Here is a 20232-nt window from a genome sequence, read left to right on the forward strand (position 1 = left end):
ACTCTTTGAAAGGAAATAGTAAAGCCAAAATAGATGAACTGAGCTGTTCTAACAGACTAAACAAGAAGAAAAGTACAGGTATGGGGATTCATCCTTTTTTAGTGCCAAACTGGAGATTTTTCAAAGATAAATCCATGTCAGTTATCTCACCACTGGGAGTCAAATAACCTTTCTTTGTTCAATTTATTAAACTGAATTTTGAAGTGTAAGGAGCATTTATCTTTTTGAACAAGTAGAAATTCTACATTTCTAGTTGTAATTGTTCTTTCTGGCCTCAGTAGTGAAGGTGGTTATAGTTTTAGAAAGTGGTGTCATTTTTGCCATTAGTGCTGAGGGAGCCAAGAGACAGAGTATAAATCAATTTACAGCGTGTTTACAAGCGGGGAACAAAATGCATGAACTTTAATTCAAAAACTGCTTCAGATTATTATTATTTTATGATTAGCTAAAGTGGATTTCAACCTCCTCTGAGATCTCAGTGTTAGCATTATAAAATTCATAGCTTTTAACAAACCAACTGATTTCAGTATTTATTCAGTACATTACATACACAGCAGGGGAAGGTCACTCGAATACCTCTTGCCCCAAAGGTGTAAGTGGGTATGATCATCTGCAATACAAAACCAATACATATTGATTAGCCTGACATTGCTTCACTGAACAGATGTCCCTTGAGAGTGGAAGCAATTTAGTATGGGAGGCCTCCTTTGTCCTCTCCCCTGATGGTAAGGTAAGCCAGGACCTGACCAGCGTGCTTCATGCTTTCTATGGTATGACAACACCCCTAATGCCAACCTGGCTCAAACAGTGCTGTAAGAGAAAACCCTTTAGTGAAGTCCATACATCCCCTGGACCTTCCAAGAAGCCTCAGCCTACCCCAGTGCCAAGGTGAGGTTGTTCTTGCAGCCTGTGGTCATGAGTCACTGCTTGGCATACTTAGCTGAACTCCAGAATTGGTTCCTTTCAGGGTCATAAAATGCTCTTACAAAACAGAAATTAATCTGTTTTACCCCACAAAGACTGTTTGTAGCCCTGGCCAGACCCAAAATCCATGCAGTTAGGCTCACTTAGGCACACAACCACTGCATCTCTGGTAGATTGAATAAGGAAGACTAGTGCTTCTCTGTGCCCAAAGACTTCTCTCGAGAGTAATGAAATGCCTGTTTGGTGAAGGGCTGAGGCCTTGAAGGTTACACAGGGATGCATGCTCAACCCTGATGGACATAGCTATTGAAACCAATTTGGTCTCACGTCTCAGCTTCCCCTGTGCCTATGATGGATCCATATATGCGGAAACAAAACTAAGGGATGAAAGTGAAAAACATTCATCCCTCATTTTTTGGAAGAAGGTGGCATCAAGCATGGGGATAATGTGAAATCCTTGGTCAGGCAACAAGAAATAAATGCAGAGATAATACCAAGAGCAGACAGATGATGCAAGTGAATCAGACATACCAGTTGTAGTGACTTCATGACACGTATCTCAGTCAATGAGAATGTCTTGTTCCTGGTGAACCTGCACCTCTGAATCTGAAGTTTCTTTTTAAGACTTTGTTGTGCTAGCAAAACCTAATGAAGATTTTCATGAAACACCCTGTCGTAGCCTCAAGGCGAGGCTTTCTGCTGAAGTCACCAGGGCCACACCAGTAGGAAACCAGAGGGAAAAGAGACTCAGGTGATGTGTGCTTGGGCAGATCTGGGGTGTGGTGACCACAAGTGTTCCTCCTCTACTCACTCCCATAGCTATCTGCTGGGGCCTCAGTTAGCAAGTCTACTTCCAAACAGGCATTGCTCAATACTTAAGCTTATGACAATGTTTAGGCTTTTTTTTTTTGTCCCTCCAAATCCCTAGAATGCAGTTTAATGTTGGAAAAGGTGACATTGTTCCATATAACCTCTACCTGCTGTCTCTCTTGTTTGTCTGTCTGTGTTGCTGGGCTGATCAAAGCCTTGACAGCTTCACTTGGAAGCATCACCTGTGAGAGTGTCTGAAGTTCTGGTTAATCACAGGGGCTTACCTTCCAGGGGAATGGCAGTAAAGAGAGCCGATAGAAACCGGAGAGCCAGAGCTAACCATTAGGAGGTTCTGCAAATCTTCTGCGGAATACAAGGATGAAGGAGGGTGGGGAGATGTTGTTCAAAAATCATGCAAGACTCTTAGAAAAGAAGCCTGATTCAGCAAAACACAGATTCCTCTGCCTCTATGTTTAAGGCTGTCTCGTCTTAACAAAGTGGCTAAGCAGGCCCATAATTTTACTTATGACAAATACCCCCATCTTCATTGAGATGACTCATGCCCATGCAGTTGCTTATACACTTTGCAGGTTGTGAGCCACCTCTTAGTAAAGTGATCTCATTACTGCATGCTCTTGTTTGAAATTCCCAAATTGTGAAGGTAGGTACTTTCAATAATGAACACTCTTGGGGCTGTGTTACATGAGATCTTTTGCCTTTTAAATGCAGATGACAGGTTACTAAAAATGTTTCTCTCCATGGAGCATTTTTTGCAGTGCTGCATATGCCAAACTTTCCTTTGTGACCGTAAAATATTTCATCTGGTTTAGGTTTATTATCTGACCCAAGAAGAAACAGAAATGCCTTCAGATTTGGTTATTACATTTCATTGAACAATCTTGTGAACACATTGAACAGATTGACAGTTATATTCAAACATAATTAGGTATGGCGAACTGACTTTGAAAGTTTACTTTTGTAAAGATGTATTTACTAGCATTCAGTTCCTTTCATACCAAGTATAACATTGACTTCTGCACTCTCACACAATTCTTATTCAGAATTTCAGTGGAATTTCATTGTTGCTGTTAAGTTGTAGCTGCATTTTGTTCAAATCTGTTTTACTCAAAATTCTTCAAAACTCTTTGACTCCATTCTGGATCTGCATTTTTCTGCATAAGCCTAACAGTTGAAATTTCTTTGGGTTCTTCAGTTGCAGAATTGGCACTGATGTTACAGAATGAACACACTTTATTCCTGTTCAGATTGAAGTCTGCAAAGTCAATGTGTTTCTTTAGTGACAGGAGTTGTATGTGTGTTATTCTTTGGTATGAGAGGATAGGGCACATAGCTGCAGCCTGTCACTTTTGAGTCATCACTCACTTTACTCAAATGTTCTTAATGAGGCAGGGTAGTTCACTTTGGTGGGTGATACAGGAGGGATCCTGTATAAATTGGCAAGCATAAACAGGGTATGAAAACTTAGTCATATTCCTTAAGTATTAGTCACAGAGAACACAGTTATTTATCTGCTTTACCTAATCCTTCTGAATTGAAAAAGGAACTTAATTCATTGCATCTGAACGCCATGTAATTGACCTCTGCCCTCACCCGATATTCCAGGGAAATCATTCCTGCTCCTACAGCGGTGCAGCCGAGACTTGTCTTAAAGACCTGCTTCTTAAACGTCGTTTCCTTGTTCCCTCCCCAGGACGTGAAATTCGCCGGGATGGCCATGCAGCAACTGGGAAATAACTACAAAACACATCTCTGAAAAAGAGGACGAGGAAGTGAAATCAGAGGGCTCCGCCGCCCTCCGGGAAAGGGAAAAAATACGTACAAATCCCTGAGCAGATGGTGAGTATAAACACACCGGAGCGGAGCTGAATTTCTCCCGGTGGGGAACTCGGACTTTCTCCTCTACGCTGCTCGCCTCTCGGCCGAGGAAGCCGGGGGGAAGCTCTCTGCCCGGGGACACATGGACACGGACAGACACATGGACAGACAGGGGACGCGCACACACAGCCGGCCCACCCGCACAGACGGGGACACGCTCATCATCCCTCGCACACGCAGAGACCGCGGCGGCCCCGCTCCGCGCCGCGGGGACCCGCGCCCCGCACCGGCACACGCGCGGAAGCGCCGCCCCGGACCGCCCCCGCATCCCTCCCTCCTCTCCTCCCGCCCTCGCTGCTCCCCGCCCGCCGCGCACATACACACACACACGCACACACACTGGCCGCAACATGACGGCTAGGCGGACAGACTGACAGACCGGGGCACCGCCGCTCCGCACGGGATTATTCTCCCCGCGCCGGGGCGACGCAGCGAACCGGCGACCCAGCGGGGCGGGGGCGGTGCCGCGCCGCGCTGCCAGGAGGGTCCCAGCCCCCGGCGGCAAAGGGCGAGCGCCTCGGGCGCTGGAGGAGCCCGGCCAGGTAACGCGTCCCTCCCGGGCGGTATCGCCGGGCAGAGCCGGGCCAGGCCGCGGCGCGCCGCCGCTTCCCCGGCGTGCGGGTGCCCCGGGGCGGCGGGGCCGCTTCGCCCCGCTCGGCAGGTGCCGAGGTGATGCGGCGGCTGTCGCCCCGGGGCGCGGGCGACCCCCCCCTGCCTTGGCCTCGCCTTCCCCGCCGGCGGGGCGGCGGCCGCCGGGCGCCCTGCGCCGACCCGCGGCGCTGCTGCGGCGGTGGGGGCGGCGGAGGATCGGGGCTACCGGTGCCGCAGCTCCGCGCTGATCCCCGGCAGCCGCGCTCCGGTAGCGCCGGGGATTTGCGAGGGCGGGCGGGCGGCAAGGGGACAGTGGCACTGGCGTCTTTGTGGCGGGGCGGCCGGGGCTCGGCGCCCGCAGGTGTCACCCGGGGGCCGGCCCATCCCGGGGCAGAGGCAGCGCCGGCGGGGCCGCGGTGCTGCCGCGGTGGCCTGGGGGCGTCGCGGGGCCCGTCGGGCCCGGCCTGCGGGGTGCAAGGCGGGGGCAGCCGGGGCCGGGCGGCTGCACCTCGCCGGCGGTCGCTCTGGCCTCGCTGCTGCCGGTGGCGGAGAAGAAATCACATCCTTTTTTTGTTTATTTTTGGCGTTTCTTGTTTCCGTCTTTTCCCCCTTTCCCTCCCCCTGTGTGTGTTAGGCGATCCGCAGTTAACCTGTGAAAACGAGGAGAAGTGGTTTCAGAAATGTGAATGGGTAGGGCCGGGCCACTGGCGGTCATGTGTGACCTTTGCCGTGGATTTAGAGGCAAGAGCTGGAGGATGCTGCATGTGCTTTCCAAAATCGCATGGCAAGCTTAAAAAGTGGAGCAGATGGTGATGGTAGTGCTTGTTATGGAAGAGGTTCACGGAAATCCTGTATTTCCTCTAGACAGTTTTTGTGTTTTTTCTCCTTGTTAAAGAGGTTATCTTTGACTTTTGGCAAGGAAAAGAATGTTGCTGCAAGTTGTCTTGCAAAGGAACGGGGTTATTTTGCCTTTCTACAGAGAAGGGACCCCCCCTCTCTGTCACAGTTTTATGTGTCTGGATCTGTTTCTCCTTTGGGATTGACAGCACTAAGTGTCTTGGCATAGACAGAAGCTGCAGTATGCTTTATTTTCTTATTGCACACCTTTATACTTGAATGTAACTAGAAAGGAGACTTGGAATATTCTCTTATCCCTCTCTATGCCAGATGTGTTTTTCTATCTAGTATATATTGTACTTGAAGCATTAAAATCCCAGGGGGGCATGGAGGTGGGGATGTGAGGTGAGGTCTGCTAGTTACTTCAAACAATTCTCCCTGCTTGTACTTAAGAAGGAGAGAAAGGAACATGTTGTAAAAACAGGTGAGGAATATATAAAAGTGAAATATTAATGAACTGAAAAAGCTCAGACAGCAGAGACATTGTGCCTAATCATTCAGGACGGTTCATATCCTCTTTACAACTCTTCATTGTATGTGTGCCTGTACTACAAATGCAATTGGTATAAAGGATGGTAATGTTTGTATTTAGCTGGAAGTAGTAGTACATTTTGGGGTTTTTTTGTGTTAGTGACCATCTCTGGAGTAGCTTCTTTAGCTGTGATTTTTGAGGCTGCTGTAAGAAAGGGAATTATTACAGAAACAGTAAAAAATATTTCAAGAATGTTTTCTTGGAAATGTAAATGGGAAGGGCTGACTCAGATCTGGAATAACCCAGAGGAATAACTAGTCTTGGAAAGTCCTCTTAGATACATCATGATGATAACTGGGGTATTATTAATCTCTTGCATCCCAGAGAGCAACATCCCATAAATAGGCAGCACTGTCTCAGGAGAAGGCAGTAACATGCAGCTGTCCAGGATCTGCTGAATGTGAGACATAGAAACAAGGGGTATTTTCTCCAAACAGAGGTTCCTTTACGTCTTTGAGTCTGGAGTGCAGTGGTCCCTGTAGTTTGATTAACCTCCCCAGTTTGGTGTGGAAGGAGATTAAGTGAAGCAGCTTTCTGCCACAGTTTGGTGAGGGAATTTAGTTCAGTGGGAAAGTTGTCTGTCAGCCCACAGGGTGAGGTCCTGTAATCCCTGGCAGGACTTTTTGGAGTAGCTGGTGGCTTGAGTAAGGCCTGCCTTCTGGAGAGCTCAGTGCAGGCCTGAGTAGGGCAACAGATAATGGGGAGCTGTACCAGAAGAATGACCTGGAATAGGGCATATTCTACGTCTGCCTTATATGAGTTAGTGTTTGGTTTTTAAATACATTAGTCACAGAAGATGCTGAAAAAGTATCTTGTAGTCTCAGGTCTGTGTATGTGGTTGTGTGAGACCACGATCTCTTGTGCTGCGTAAGCTGTGTGTGGCTGGATTTCTCCTTTTTGATTAAAACCTAATGTCGCATGGAGCCTTTGAAGTTGACATTGAAGAAATTAGATTTGGCAGTGTTTTGGGGCTTTTCTTGCTAGAGTGTTTCATAAACCAAAAGAGAGATGTAGAGCAGTTGCTCCATTGGGAGAAATTCCCACTCTTCCATGAAAGTTCATTGAAGAAACTATGGCTTTGTTGGATTAGCCTACATATTTGATTGATACTAGTAAAGCATGACACGAAATAACATAACATTCATGTGTCAGTGAACGTATCAATGGAAAAGAAACCTTATAAACACGTAGTCAAATTAAATAGCTACCAGCTTGTTATGGTGAGGAACAGAACTATATTTTCTATCTTGTTACTCTAAGATTCAGTGCCTCAGGTCTTCCCCTTGAGAATAGTTTTGCTGCAGTTGGAGGGGCTCATCACCAGGTGGGAGGGAGGGAAACAAAAGGAAATACACAAATAATGGCTAGTAGGGGCTGGGTTTGTTTCCTGAGAAATGACTGCAGTTTCATCGGGTTTTGCTGTCAGTATTGCATTTATTTGGCAGTTTTCTGCAGTGACAGTAAACTGGGTTACCTTGATAAAGTAAATATGCTTTTGTATTAGATTTTAGCTATTGAGTGTACTGTACTTCAGCTGTTGAGTGTACTGGCTGTATGAGATGGCATGTAAAATACAGAACTTGCAGGCACCTAAAATGTGGATGGTCATTTGTACTGTAAGATTTAATGTGTATTCTCTGCTTCAGCAAGGGCTTGTAACTTTGAGAGTATGGGAGATGCAGCTGTATATCCTATAGGCATCAGTATTAAACCTCTATAGCTGTTTTCTAGTTAAATATGTGGTTACTTGTACTTACTGCTTCTTGACTTGTTCTCACTGCACTACATTGTGGAGTATGTTGCTTAGATAATACAAACTCCATGACTGAGGGGCTGTAGTATCATTCCTCTATTGTACAGCAGTGAAATAATAGTAATAATACTTTCTATGAAGTCTACTGCCTTTGCCTGAAATGTGACTGTCCTGTAGAGGGAAAAGAAGATACAGGCAGGCAATAAGTCAAAGCAATGAAGTCCTGGATGTGAAAAAAGCAAGACTCTTATTAAATATGCGCTGTAGTCTTGTTGCGTGTGTTTTGTAATTCTGCACAAAAGGTAAAACACACTGTTGAGAGGGATTACCAGATCTGAGTGATGATGGTTTTGTATCCAAACATTGTGTGTTGCCTATAGATGGTGCTATGTTTTTGCCCTGATTATTGCTATGAAGGCCCACGTGAATGTTGAGGTATGGACATGTAGTTCTTTTCCTTATGCATGGGAAATTGAAGCAGTGGTGTGTGGAAGTCACACAGCTGATTTGTGATAAAGACAGTTGAATTGAAATATGCATCCCAAGTCCCACAGTCTTATCTTAATGGATTAACTGTGTTCATATAGTTTGTTTGATAACTTGGCATAGATGTGGAAACTTCCTACCGATCCAATTACAGGATTGTGTGTAAAGTTATGCAGCATTTTCTCAATAAAGACTATTCTAAATTACTATCAGATGATTTTTTTCAGTCTAGGCAAAAAAGCTTTTCCTGGATTTCATTTTGTTAAGTTTGAGAGAAAGCAGTTTTGCAGTTGTAGAATGTAATGATGCTTTTACATTATTTAAGGAAATACCACTTAATTTTTTATAATGGTCTAGCATATCAGGAATTTGAGATCCAGCTCAGTCAGTGATGCTTCTGAGGAACACAGCTGTTTTCCAGTGTGAAGAACCAGTTGTGACAGACTAGTAGGAAGCTTTTAAAAACACTCTTTTATAAATTTTGGTAGTGCAAATCATTGTTTCTGAAAGTACATTGCTTTGTTCTAGTGCATATCCAGCTCTGACTGTTTTTGCTTATTTCATGCTTGTTTTTGGGTCCCTTTACTGATCCTTGTTTGATGTGCCATCTTTATGGGATCTCTTAAAACCTTTTAATAGGAAAATAACAGCTCTAAGTGATCTAGTGATTTTGTATAGCACAGTGGGATTTAGATTTGGGTGAGAGTACAGAAGTATTCAACAGGTTTCTCATCTGTGTGTTGCCTGTGACATTGTCCAAACCTTGTCATTTACCTAAGATACAATGTAATCTGTTCAGATGTCGCCTCTCAGTGATGTTAACCTGTCACTGTCTGCCATGCCAGCCACAGCTCACACTGAGAGAAAGATGGAGTCTCCCAGTACAGCCAGGATGTTGTCAGAGGGGTGTGTTGTGCTCAGGTGGCAGTGCCAGTCTCTGCCCACTCTGCCAGTATACAAATACACCAGCAGTTTTTGCTTTGTATTTTGTCCTGTGTGCTAGGCAGTAATTTCAAATTCTGTAGTGTCTTTTAGCTTTAATTTAATGCAGTGCCAGTTTGTGGGATTATATTTCAGAACTACCTTGGCTCATTTGTTTATTAATTTAAAGTGTTTTGTCTTCATTTTTTTACTATATGACTGGTGAGGAGAGAGGAGCAAAGTTTTGCCATCTATTCTTGAGGAAGTTTTGGCCAGTGGCAGAACTGCTACTGATTTGAATAGGAGCCTTGGTAATTGTTTTGACAGGTTTTATGACTTTAAAATATGCTGGCTAGATTCTTGATGACCAACTGAACATCATGTGGCACAAAGGCAGTGGAAATAGAGTCTTGCCAAAAATAGATTGCCTTTCATTTTTTTTCATTACTTGTCACCATACTTATTACTTCATTCTGGGCAAGAATATTTATTTTGTTGTTAACACAGAAGCTTTAAATAAGAATGTAGTGAATATATTGAAAGGATGAAAATGCTAACAAGCTAAGTTCATTTGGAGTATTCAGAAATATTAATAAACTGCCTTGGAAAGGAAATTCTCCAATAATATATTCATGTTTTTTTTCTCTTGATTTTGCTGAAGGAGGTGAGTGGCAGAAAGTGGCAATAGGAAAAATGATGTGGCTTTCTCCACATTTATTTCAAGTAAAGCGATGCTGCAAGATGATGTACATTCTTTCACATTCATTGAGACCTCAGATACCTTGAGTGCAGATCATGCCTTCAGCTGTGAGTGTAAGGTATCAATTAAAGTGACATGTTAAGCTTTTAATATCTCTTGATACTTAAACCAAGTATGTTTTAAGTTGGGCCACACAGCATCTGCAGGAAATGGGGTGTCCAAGTTGATATCATGTAGCATATTTTAGTTGCAATTTGCACGTAGAAGCAGAAACATTGTGGTATAATAGAATCATAGGCTCATTAAGGTTGCAAACCCAACCTTTTATTGACTGCCACTATGTCCACTAAACCTTATCACAAAGTGCCATCTCTCTTTTTTTAATTCTTCCGAGGACTGTGACTCCACCACTTTCCCAGGCAGACTGTTCCAGTGCTTAACCACTTTTCCAGTGAAGAAGTTTTCCCTTCTATCTAGTCTGAACTTCCCTTGGTGCAACTTCAGGCTGTCTCCCTTTGTGCTGTTGCCAGTTGCCTGGGAGAAGAGGCTGACCCACAGCCTTGGGGTGCCTCAGCCACAGCCTCCTTTCAGGTAGTTGTGGAGAGTGATGAGGTCTCTCTTGAGATTTATCTTCTTCAGCCAAAAAACCCCAGTATCCTCAGCTTCTCCTCACAGGGTTTGTGTTCCAGACCCTTTACTTGTTGCAAAACTACTTGGCTGTTTGTAAAACAACCCACCCAGCATGTGAAGGCACACATACATGTCTTCCAGAGGCAGCCTTTGAAGGCATTCCAGTTGATTTCTTCTGTTAGAGGTTAATAAGCTGTCAGGGATTCTGGGCTGGGAGAGCCTCGTAGGTATCTCCTATCTGGTTTTGCTGTTTCCCAATGTAAGAGTAGATGTGGTATAAGGAAGGTGATAGCAGGCTCTGCTATCTCTATGAATAGCAAAATAGAGTGGTTTTGTTTTATGTGAATTTAAATTTTGAATTACGTGAATATGTAGTGTCTTGTAGCTGCAGTTAGTACTGAGGTTATATTGTGAGTAGGAGACTCAAGCATCCTAATTTTTTACGGTTTTGAACACATTTTTTCAATGTAGTGGCTGTGAGCTCAGAGAGAAATGTTTGCCCCATAGCCCGGTGGCAAAACTGCTACTGGTTTTAATGAAGCCTTGATTATATCCTTAAATAATATTTTAGTGTCTTGATTATACCCTTAAATAATATTTTAATATGTTAGTTTGCTTTGTGCAACATTTCTTTTTTTTCAGGGACTGATTTTCACAAGTTACTGAGCTTTTACTGTTTTGATGGTTTTTGTTACATTATTAAATTCTTCATACTCCTAAAAAGTAGGTTATAAGAATGTTTCTTACAATAAGTAAGTCCAAAAGAGTAGGAATTTTAGAATGTTAAGACTGCAAATACAGTTGATATGAATGAGTTCTGTGTGTCTGAAAAGAAACTCTTTTGTATGTGTAGGTACCTATTCTATACTAATGGTGATTATGCAAGGGCACAACACAAGGCATTTAGAGATTTTATGAACTCTAGCTGGAGCAGAGATTCAAAAGACCAGGGTAGTTAAAATGATTACCTAGATTTAAACTTTTCAGAAATAGATGAATAATGGGAAAGTAGAAGGAAAAATATAGGATTTGGGAAAACTGTTTCAAGATAATATTGAGTGGAGAGTTGTGGAAAACATGCATACAGAGTAGAAGAGGAGGAAATAAAAGAAATATAAAGAAATTAGTCTGTCAGGTGGTAAGAGCTGACACCACAAATGCCTTCTTTTTATCTGCTAATCTTTATTTTATGGCTAGCAAACTCTGGGGCATTTGCTGAGACAGGGAAGAAAAAGACACAGGAGAGGTGGTAGGGAATGAAGGGAAAATCAGCGGTTCTGTTCTCCCAGATCTCTGCCTTTGTTCTACCACAACAAGGCTGTTAGTAGAAATTTAGGGATTTAGTCACATGAGCCACAAGATAATCTCTATTCTCTTTAAACCCTCATCCCAACATCCTGATCTTGGTCAATTATGTGTTTGGTGTCTGTCTGTGGCAGCATCTCAGCAGATTTCACACCAGTCTTTACTACTTGCTCATGGCCCTTAATAAGAGAGTAATGTACAATTGTCTGTTAATGATAGGTTTTGTTACAGATTAATCTTTTAACAGGCAGAAATCAGAACCAGAAGCTACAAGGCTGTTTTACACTGTCAGATCTGCAGCTCTGCAACACCTGTGTCTATTTTTAGTCGTTAGTTTTGCTAGTTAGTTCTTTTCATTGAGTATTCGGCATGAGCTAAGAACATGCAAATAGCCACCTCGGGTGGCTTAGCTAAGGGCCTAATAATTTATGCATCTGATTCCTCTTTGTCAAGAGATGCAGATCATTTTTACCTGTAATAGTTTCAATTTAAGAGTGCTAGCAGGTGAAGAAGACTGGGATGTTAATATGACTTGAATGAAGTGTTTAGCTAACCCAGTCTGTGAGTTGCTTACAGGGATACGTAATATTCCGAGACACTGTGGGAATAAATTTTCTGGGGTAAATACTGCATACGCGTGTGTGTGTGTATATAAAAGACAAATGTTTTCAGTGGAAGAAGGTAAGCAATGGTGGTTTTGGTTGAAAGCTACATGGTTTTAATGTGAAATAGTGAATGGTTCAAAAAAAAAAAAAGGGTTTCTTTCCTTTTCTTGCTTTAGTGGCAGTAACATTGAAACAGAAATACGCTCTCAGATCTCCAAGCAGTTAATAATTGGGGCTGGGAGCAGGCAGAAAATAACAAAAGCAAAAAAAAAATACTACTTTTCCTGGTTTAAAAGAATTTATTTTGTTGTGGGCAAGATGCTTCTGAAAGCTATATATTGCAATGCACATATCATTTGTAGCCTTGGTTTGAGAGGGCCTTAGGATGATACTGTTTATTGAAGAAGGTGAGCAAGAAGTTACTGGTGGAAAAGGGTGTGAGAATTTTAGGTTTTTGTCTACTTTCTCATGCTTTCATTTGAATTTTACTGGGATCTTGCATTGTAGATGTTTTCATTGTGATTCTGTATGCTTTGAAAATGGTTAAGGGGGGAAAATGTATCTATAAAGAAGCAATTCTACTCGCATTAATGATTCTTATAGTTTGCATAGGACAATGCATGTGACTTCCAAAATGTTGAAGTTGAACACCACAGAAGCCATAAAACACTTACACAGCACTGTATCTTCTGCAGCATTTTCTAAATATAGACTAAATCCTTGTCATGAAGAGTTTGTATAGTTAAAACAAAACAAGACTTGATGTGACACAGAACAGCTTGAGAGGCATGAGAGCTGTAGGTGAGGAACTGTGAGAAATTGAACAACTGTTTCAAGTGAAGGATCGAGAGGATGGTGAAGATGCCCACCCCCTTCAGTTGGAAAAAAAAAAAGGTAGTTTGAACTCCTTTTGTTGCCTAGTTTTTTGTTAGTAGGTTTTTAGAAACCACTATTTCTTTCTAATTTAAATAGTGAAAATAGTAACTATATGAAATCTGTAGAGGTTTTTTTTTTAGTAATAAATAAGAAAGGAATTTAAAGCTGTTCTCAAATGCGCATTTGTGGGTCTAGATCCTCAGCTAGTGTTATAGCACTGCTACCTTCAATGGAGCCCAACACACCTATTGCTTGTAGCTCCTGTTTCTTAGGCTGAGCAGTGGCTGCTGATGGCTGAATGAAAGAAGGATGGAGTAGGCAGAAAATGCAATAGCTTTTGATCTACAGTGCCTCTAGCACCCCTCCCTTGGGATGTTGTTTGTTCTTCTCTTGAAACTGGTTTACTCTCCTAGAAGTTAAAAATGAACCTTGCAAACATTTGGTAAATTATGCTGCTTGGACAAAAAATGAAAACACATTACAGGTAAGTTACAACTTACCCTGATTTTCTATGGAAACAATACTTGCTTATCCTACCGTCCAAGATCCTACTGTACAAGCTGCACTAGAAGTTTTTGAACTTCTTGATTGCTTTCAGAGATATTTGACAAAAGAATGGAAGCCTTAAAAATTAGTTAAAGTTTTATTAAGTTTTGAGAAATTGGAGGAGAGAGCGACACTCATGTAAATTCTCTGGCTGAGAGAAAGGCTGTACGGTGACCTCATTTTATGATCAGTATCAAAGAGTCCACCTAGGAGAGGAGTCTTGTACGTGTCCTAGCTGCTCAGAGCTTCTTAGACATTGAAATGAACCAACCACGACATGCAAATCTGTAGGTAACTAGGCCTTGTTAGATCTGGCATTCATAATGGTATATGAGGAAAAAAAACCTGAGTGCTTTTCTTAAGTTGTTGTTTGTTTGGGGCTTGGGGTTTTCTTTTTTTAATGGTCTCTTCCTCCCTCCCCCTAGGTTATTTTTATAGCAGCTTTTTTTGAAAGCGTGGGGTGGAGCACTCCTTCAGGGTGTTGGACTGACCCTGCCTGATGAGAATTGATTTGTTTAAGCCCTTATGCTGTATCCATTTACAACACCTGAAGATTTGCTTCTCTTTTGTGTTTGTTACTTACGTACCTGAAGTCCTCAAGGAAGCATGTTGCAGGCTTGAACCTTTTATTTAACTCAGCTTTTGACTAGGAAGATAGCAGGTATTGTGTTTTTTTAATTGGTCTGGTCACATTGACACTGAGCACATCTATCAGCAGCAGCAAAGAAGGCCAGACTTCTTTTTGTTCCACGGTGTCAGAAAAGAATGGAAAGCCCAAACAAACCCTGCTGTGAAGAAAGTGCAGATGAATTGGTTTTGCTTTGAACTAACCTGAGTCCTTGGAAGAATAGAAGTTGTGCCTACTTAGTGAGGTGTGTATTGGCTGGCTGGCCATAGTAATAACTGAGGGAAAGATCTGAGCTACAGATATTCCGCTGAAGATGGGAAACTAGTAATTTATGCTCTGTTGCGATTCAGCTTCTCTCTGGTACTTCTGGTTTAAGAAGGTGTGTTAAAAATAGAGAAGTAGGAGAAAAATTCAGAGGCATCTGTTTTTCTGTGCAATAGCAAAACACTTAGTAATTAGTAGTGAATGTAAAATCCAAATGTTTGTATTCAAATAGAGTGCATAACTACCAAAGCATTTTAAGTGGTTTGTTGCTCTCGTAGAAAATGAGCTTAGAAATAAAGCAAGGGAGTCTCTGTGTCAAGTGAAACTTAATGGAACGTTATGTTTCAGTACTTCAGTCTTTATGCTAAGATTTGGAAAGCTTATTACTTTTCTCCACTGTACCTGAGCACAAATTATGGTGAAGAACATAGAGAAAAAATGTTGAATAGAGTGGCTATGAAAAATAACGATGTTGTGTAAGTGTTTGGCACAGTAGCAACATCCAAACCCTCCTCATGTGTATGTTTATTTTGGAAAACAGTTTGGGCAGGGCAGTACTGTGATTATTCAAGTCATGTTTGGATATAAAATGAGCTTGGTTTGCTCTGTCAGGCAGTTGTCTCTGCGTTCCAGTGAAAAACATTTGCTGAGCTTGTGTGCAAAAAATGCACCTGTTTATTGGAATGACAATTTCAGCTGAGGTAAACTGGTATGCAGGGTACAGCAAAGTGACTCAAGGGTGAGCCATCCTTTTTTAAGCTGGGATTCTTCCTTTGGCACTGTGACAGTTTTGCCTTTGCTCATGTTAGTTGTGCTTCAGTCAGTGCTGGTTGTACTTCAGTTGAGCTCTGGTTACTGTATGTGTGTGTTAGAAAGACCTTTTGTAATTTATCTATTATGAATGATGGTTATTGAGGAAAGTTATTTCATGGGCTACTTTATTATCTTGAATACAGCAGCTTGTAATACTTAGGGGTTTACCAGAGGGATTTAATGAATCTGTGACAATAGAAACAATTACAGGGGTGGTAGAAAGAATCCTTGAATGTATTATTTTTATTTCCCTGGAGTTAATCTTCACATATCAAAGTAAATTAACCAGAATGTCCGTGGATGTCTACTGGATTCCCAAGTCAAAAGCTATTATGAACAAAATGTGATTCTCTTTGTTCCCTGTCCTACAATCCTTTCTCAAAGTATGCTCCTAGTGAAGTCAATATAAGTGGACAGAGTAATATTCTGCATACATTCGTGGTATTAAGGGAAAGACACTGGGATATGTAGAGGGACTGAGATATGTACTGGGATATGCAGAGATAAAATTGTTTCAGGAGATATTTTTGCTTTTCTTCCTGAATCTTCGGCTCCTGCCACCCTCTCAGCCTCCATCCACCTGGCTGGTGTCACGAATCTTCATGCTCTTTGATATCCCAAGCATTGGCAGTTCACGGCCTCTTGTCCGGGTTTCCATCCAGAGCTCAATCTGCATTTCAATCTGCAGCTTGCATGCTGAGCTACCTGCACTGGCTGTTTTCCTCAACACTACAATAGAGTTTTTGCATGCCTCACTTTGTCCATTAAATGCCCTGAGGGATTGCCAACGGAGTGGCATTTACTGAAGAGGTCAGGTTTGATGGAAACTGAAATCATAACCTGGCTGGAGATGAAACAGAATATATTTTATGTTTATTTGCTTAGGAGTAGATACATGCAGAGATGAATGTCAGTGTAATCCTCAAACTGTTTACTATGTTGTGCTAATCTCTATAACTACATCTGATTACAAAAGAAAAAAAGGCCACTGGTAGGCTTTAAAAGTTTCTGCCATCTGTCCTGGTGCTTATCCTTCGCTCACCTTAAGGATGTATTGTGAGAGCCTCCCTGTGTATTGCAGCCTCTTAGGCTGCTTTTACCTTCTGTCTCTCTTTTGGACTCTGTTCAAATGGAGCAGCATGTGGATCTTCTGTTTTACCAGAACAATGGAGATCCTCATATCCTATGCTTCAGTGGCTTAACCTAGCAGCTTGGCATTTGGGACCTTCTTTTTATTGTGTAGCTCTTCCCAACAGCTTGCAGTGGAGCTATCACAAGGAAGAGATCTTCTAGGTCTGTTCTAGCAGGAGGAATGGTGTGCTTTCCTGCTCCTTCATCCTTGGCATTTTAGCGCTCGTGGAATGGTTTCACCCTGCGTACCCTTGTTAGCTGAGTGCATCTGCAGATCCCCACCACGTAAATGACTGTACCCTTTGGGTGCGCTCTGGGTCAGGCTCATCCTTTGTCCTCATCTGACACTCACTGTTTGTCTGTTGGGGAGATCTGCCTAGATTTGAAACCACAGAAGGAGGGGGATAGCCTATACTTCTAGCAGGACGGTGGCTTTCCTGCAGCTCTTGGGCTGCTTTCTGGTGTGCATGAGTTAGTGTAGTTGAAAGGAATATGATTACCTGTGATTGTGAGGAGGAACAGACTGATGTCTTTGGGAGAGCTGAGGAAGGTGCACAATTTACAGCAATGTTGTTCATGCTGAAGTACTTCATTCATCTAAATCACATTTTGTCCATGTACTAAGTAATAGTATGTTATTAAAGCTAGCAAAAACCACCATGGCTTTTGAGAAAATATTACCATTACTGAAAAGCTGGGTTAAGCTCTCCCTAAATCCAAAAGTAGTTCAGGCTGTTAATGGGTTTCAGGACTCTTCCCTAGAAAGCGCAGACCAGGCAAGTAATGGAGATCAAGAAAATAATATACAGATACCAAATCTGAGAGCTAATCCTTGTGTTTTTAAATATTCAATGAATAATTTAACAAAATATTTTAAATATTTAAAGTGTATTTAAAGCACCGTTTCAGCAATTCCTGCATCTTTGGAATTTTCTTTCTAATCTTCTTGGTTCATGATAGAGGTTTCAGGTATGCTGTTATTTCCACCCCTTAGGTTATAATGAAATGAAGTATTAGTTCAAGATATGAAATTGTGGATGTCACTGCTTGGGCACAGTTAGGCATAGATACTTAAAATATTTTAATTTTATGGTGGAAATCCCTTATAATAAAGTCGTGGTTTTCAGAAGAAAGGCTGGACTTAATTGGAGTTATTCACACAACTTGATAGGAGGAAAGAGTGCTCTTAAAAAATACAATAATCAAGTTTTAAAGATTTTTTGCTTAAAAAATTCTTGCCTCCACAATGTATATATTCTCTTGATCAGTTGCAGTGTGAAAAATGGTATTGGTAAGGTTTTTTAATGCTTAGTATATATTGTCTTTGTTTATTGTTTGTCACTGGCTGTGGCAAATGAAAGTAGCTGCAGGCAGTATAAAACAAATACATTTAACATGCTCTTCAAGCAGTGAGTATGTAAACTTGAACCTTCATGCCAAAGTCTGCGTTGATGATTTAAAGTTAAAAGCCTGTATATGTTCTAAAGGGAATTCAGGACAAGTTGATGGAAGTGAAGTCCAATGAGTGTTACCAAGTATGCAGAAAGTCTGGTATGACAATGGTAGGAAGAATATTACGGGTGGGGGAGGGTGGTATCTTGCATTCTTCCTGAGCATAAGATTTTGCATGTGCATGAGGTGGGCGTGTGGCCTGGCTGCATGGTAGAAATGGCTGCATCAGATCCAAGTTCTGCATTCACAAAGCATCCTCAGAAGTGTTTAAAATTGTAGAAATTAAGAACTGAAAGTCTCAGTGAGGACTGGTAATGTCTGCAGTGCCCAAGGTAATGCAAATTGCATGAGCTGACAATCTTATTCTGTGAGCTCAGGGAATGCTGCTGATCTTCTTTTTGTTTTTTGAACTTTGATAATCCACTGTCCCACGTGGCTAAACAACGGAGAGAGATCTTGTTTTCTACGTATCTAATGTTGGCAGCAATTTCTTGGCAGCTGAATTAATTTCAGGTTCTGCAACATGACTTCAGATTAACATTAGATTTCTCATAGCTAATGGTATTTTAGCCTCTCAACTCTATTCACAGGAAGAAAAAATCCTCTCTCTAGAGGTATTTGTGTTTTACATCTGATCTCCCCTATTTTCTTATATAGCATGTCACAGTTTGACCCTTTAATAGATAGAGGTGTGAAAAGCACTGTGGTCATGACTAGCAGCGCTTCTTTTCAAAAATCAGTTCTTAAACTTTGAGATTCTACATGAACAAAAAGGTTGTTGGTGTATACATAATAAGAGGAATTCAATTTCAGAGTGATCTGTGCTGCATAATAAGATGAACTCACTTGTACAGGGTTCATTTTAATAAGTTGAATGAAACATTGCACGAATAAGAAGCAAAGATTTAGGTGTCCCTTAAACTACATTAGAAAAACAGTGACTCACTGAAGTAGTGGGTAACCAATCCCCATGTCATACAGGGGGTGAGGCTACAGTGTGTCCCTGCAGGGGGGAGTACCGAGCAGAAATAAAGAAGGTGTTTTTTGTTCTGTATATTTTGTTAGTGAGGCTTGCTGGAACAAGTCAGTTTGGTGTCTTATATTGAAAAATAGGATGTCCTCTTGTGGAGGGTTTAAAGAAAATGAGGGAAGCTTATTCAAAAGTCAGAAAATGTTTTACCCTGAGAAGTTAAAAAAGGTCTGCTTGTTTGATTTAAAAGGAAAAAAAAAAAAAAGGAACTTAATGAATACAATACAAGAATGGAAGTGCAAGTGTAGGTGAGAGAAAGGCTCTTGAAATAGAGTGGTGTTTAGTAGCTGGAAGTACAAAAAGTATTTCTATAAAACCTGTAATCTGAATATGAAGGAACTAATGTGTGTAGACTGTTATATAGGAGGTTGGCAGCAGTGCTCATCTTGGTTACTCCATCCCTAAAATGTGAGAATAATAGAACTATTCCTGGAATGCACACAATCACACGGTAAATTTTATTTTAAAGACTCTGTGATGGATAGATTAAAAAAGTAATTATTTTAGGAGAGCCCAGGTATTTTCTGTTTAAAATATTTTTTAAATGGAAGCATTTTTCACTGTACGTGCTGATTACTCGGTCTGTTAATTTATTTTTTTTACAGCTTAGAGTAGGGAAATGATCTAGCCTCTTCCATCTTCATGTTCTTACACATGAGGACAGACTTAATGGAAAAGTTGATGGAGAGAGGTTAATTAATTTAATTGGTTTCCATGGGACTTACAAAAATAAATATGGATACAGTTAATTTTCTTATAGAAGGCTGTTTTCTCTAAGCTGATAGTGAGTTAAATTTGGCTTAAAATCTGTTTGGAGGAACTTATTTTGATGTGGCCTAAGAGAGAGAATGGCTCATGTTTTTGGGGTAAAAGAGGGATCTAGGACCTTAAAAGTGCTTTCCTCCATCCTTGGCAGCAAATGTCATCCCCCAGACCAGTGCAGAAGTGGCACCTATGTTGTGTGCCAGACTGTGCTCGAGAGGAGGTGTTCAGCTGCTATGTCTGTGATCACTGAGCAGCTGTTCTGCGTCTCCTGCAGGTGACAGGCCAGATGGAAGTGTCTCCTGTGCCTGGTACAGCCCACAGACTGTTCTCTGGAAGGTCCACGTGGCTGGCCAGTGCTCATGGTAGGCTTCTCCTGCTGGTATGAGTGGGTTTTCTGAAAGCTTGCAATGCTGTTGCGTGTGAGTACACTTAAAAGCCTTGCTTTCCTGAGAATGCTGAATGAAAAAGATCAGGCATCTTTCTTACTCAGGAGCTGAGTGATTATGAAGTTTTCTAACCAGAAGCTTGTGTTTCTTCTCCCTCACCCGTGACTGCAACTGTTTTCCATGTTATCTGCTGGATTTTTGCCTTTTACATCTGTGGATGCATGCAGTCAGTCAGTCCCTATCCCACGTTAGCATTCTGTGCCAGGAGGAGCCCTCGGAGACCATGGCTTA

The 20232-nt window shown here is 41.8% G+C and overlaps 1 protein-coding gene across 4 annotated transcripts in view; it reads left to right on the forward strand.

Moving 5' to 3' along the window:
* The first annotated feature begins 3937 nt into the window (after positions 1–3937).
* The window catches only part of CCSER1 (coiled-coil serine rich protein 1), a 625930-nt gene continuing 609635 nt past the window's right edge, over positions 3938–20232 (forward strand). For all 4 annotated transcript variants that reach the window (XM_039551164.1, XM_039551165.1, XM_039551166.1 and 1 more), the window contains exon 1: positions 3938–4172. The gene's annotated coding sequence lies outside the window, so the exon portion shown is untranslated. The remainder of the gene's footprint in view (positions 4173–20232) is intronic.

Source organism: Corvus cornix, chromosome 4 (genome assembly GCF_000738735.6).
Source record: "Corvus cornix cornix isolate S_Up_H32 chromosome 4, ASM73873v5, whole genome shotgun sequence".
In the NCBI taxonomy this organism is placed as follows: domain Eukaryota; kingdom Metazoa; phylum Chordata; class Aves; order Passeriformes; family Corvidae; genus Corvus; species Corvus cornix.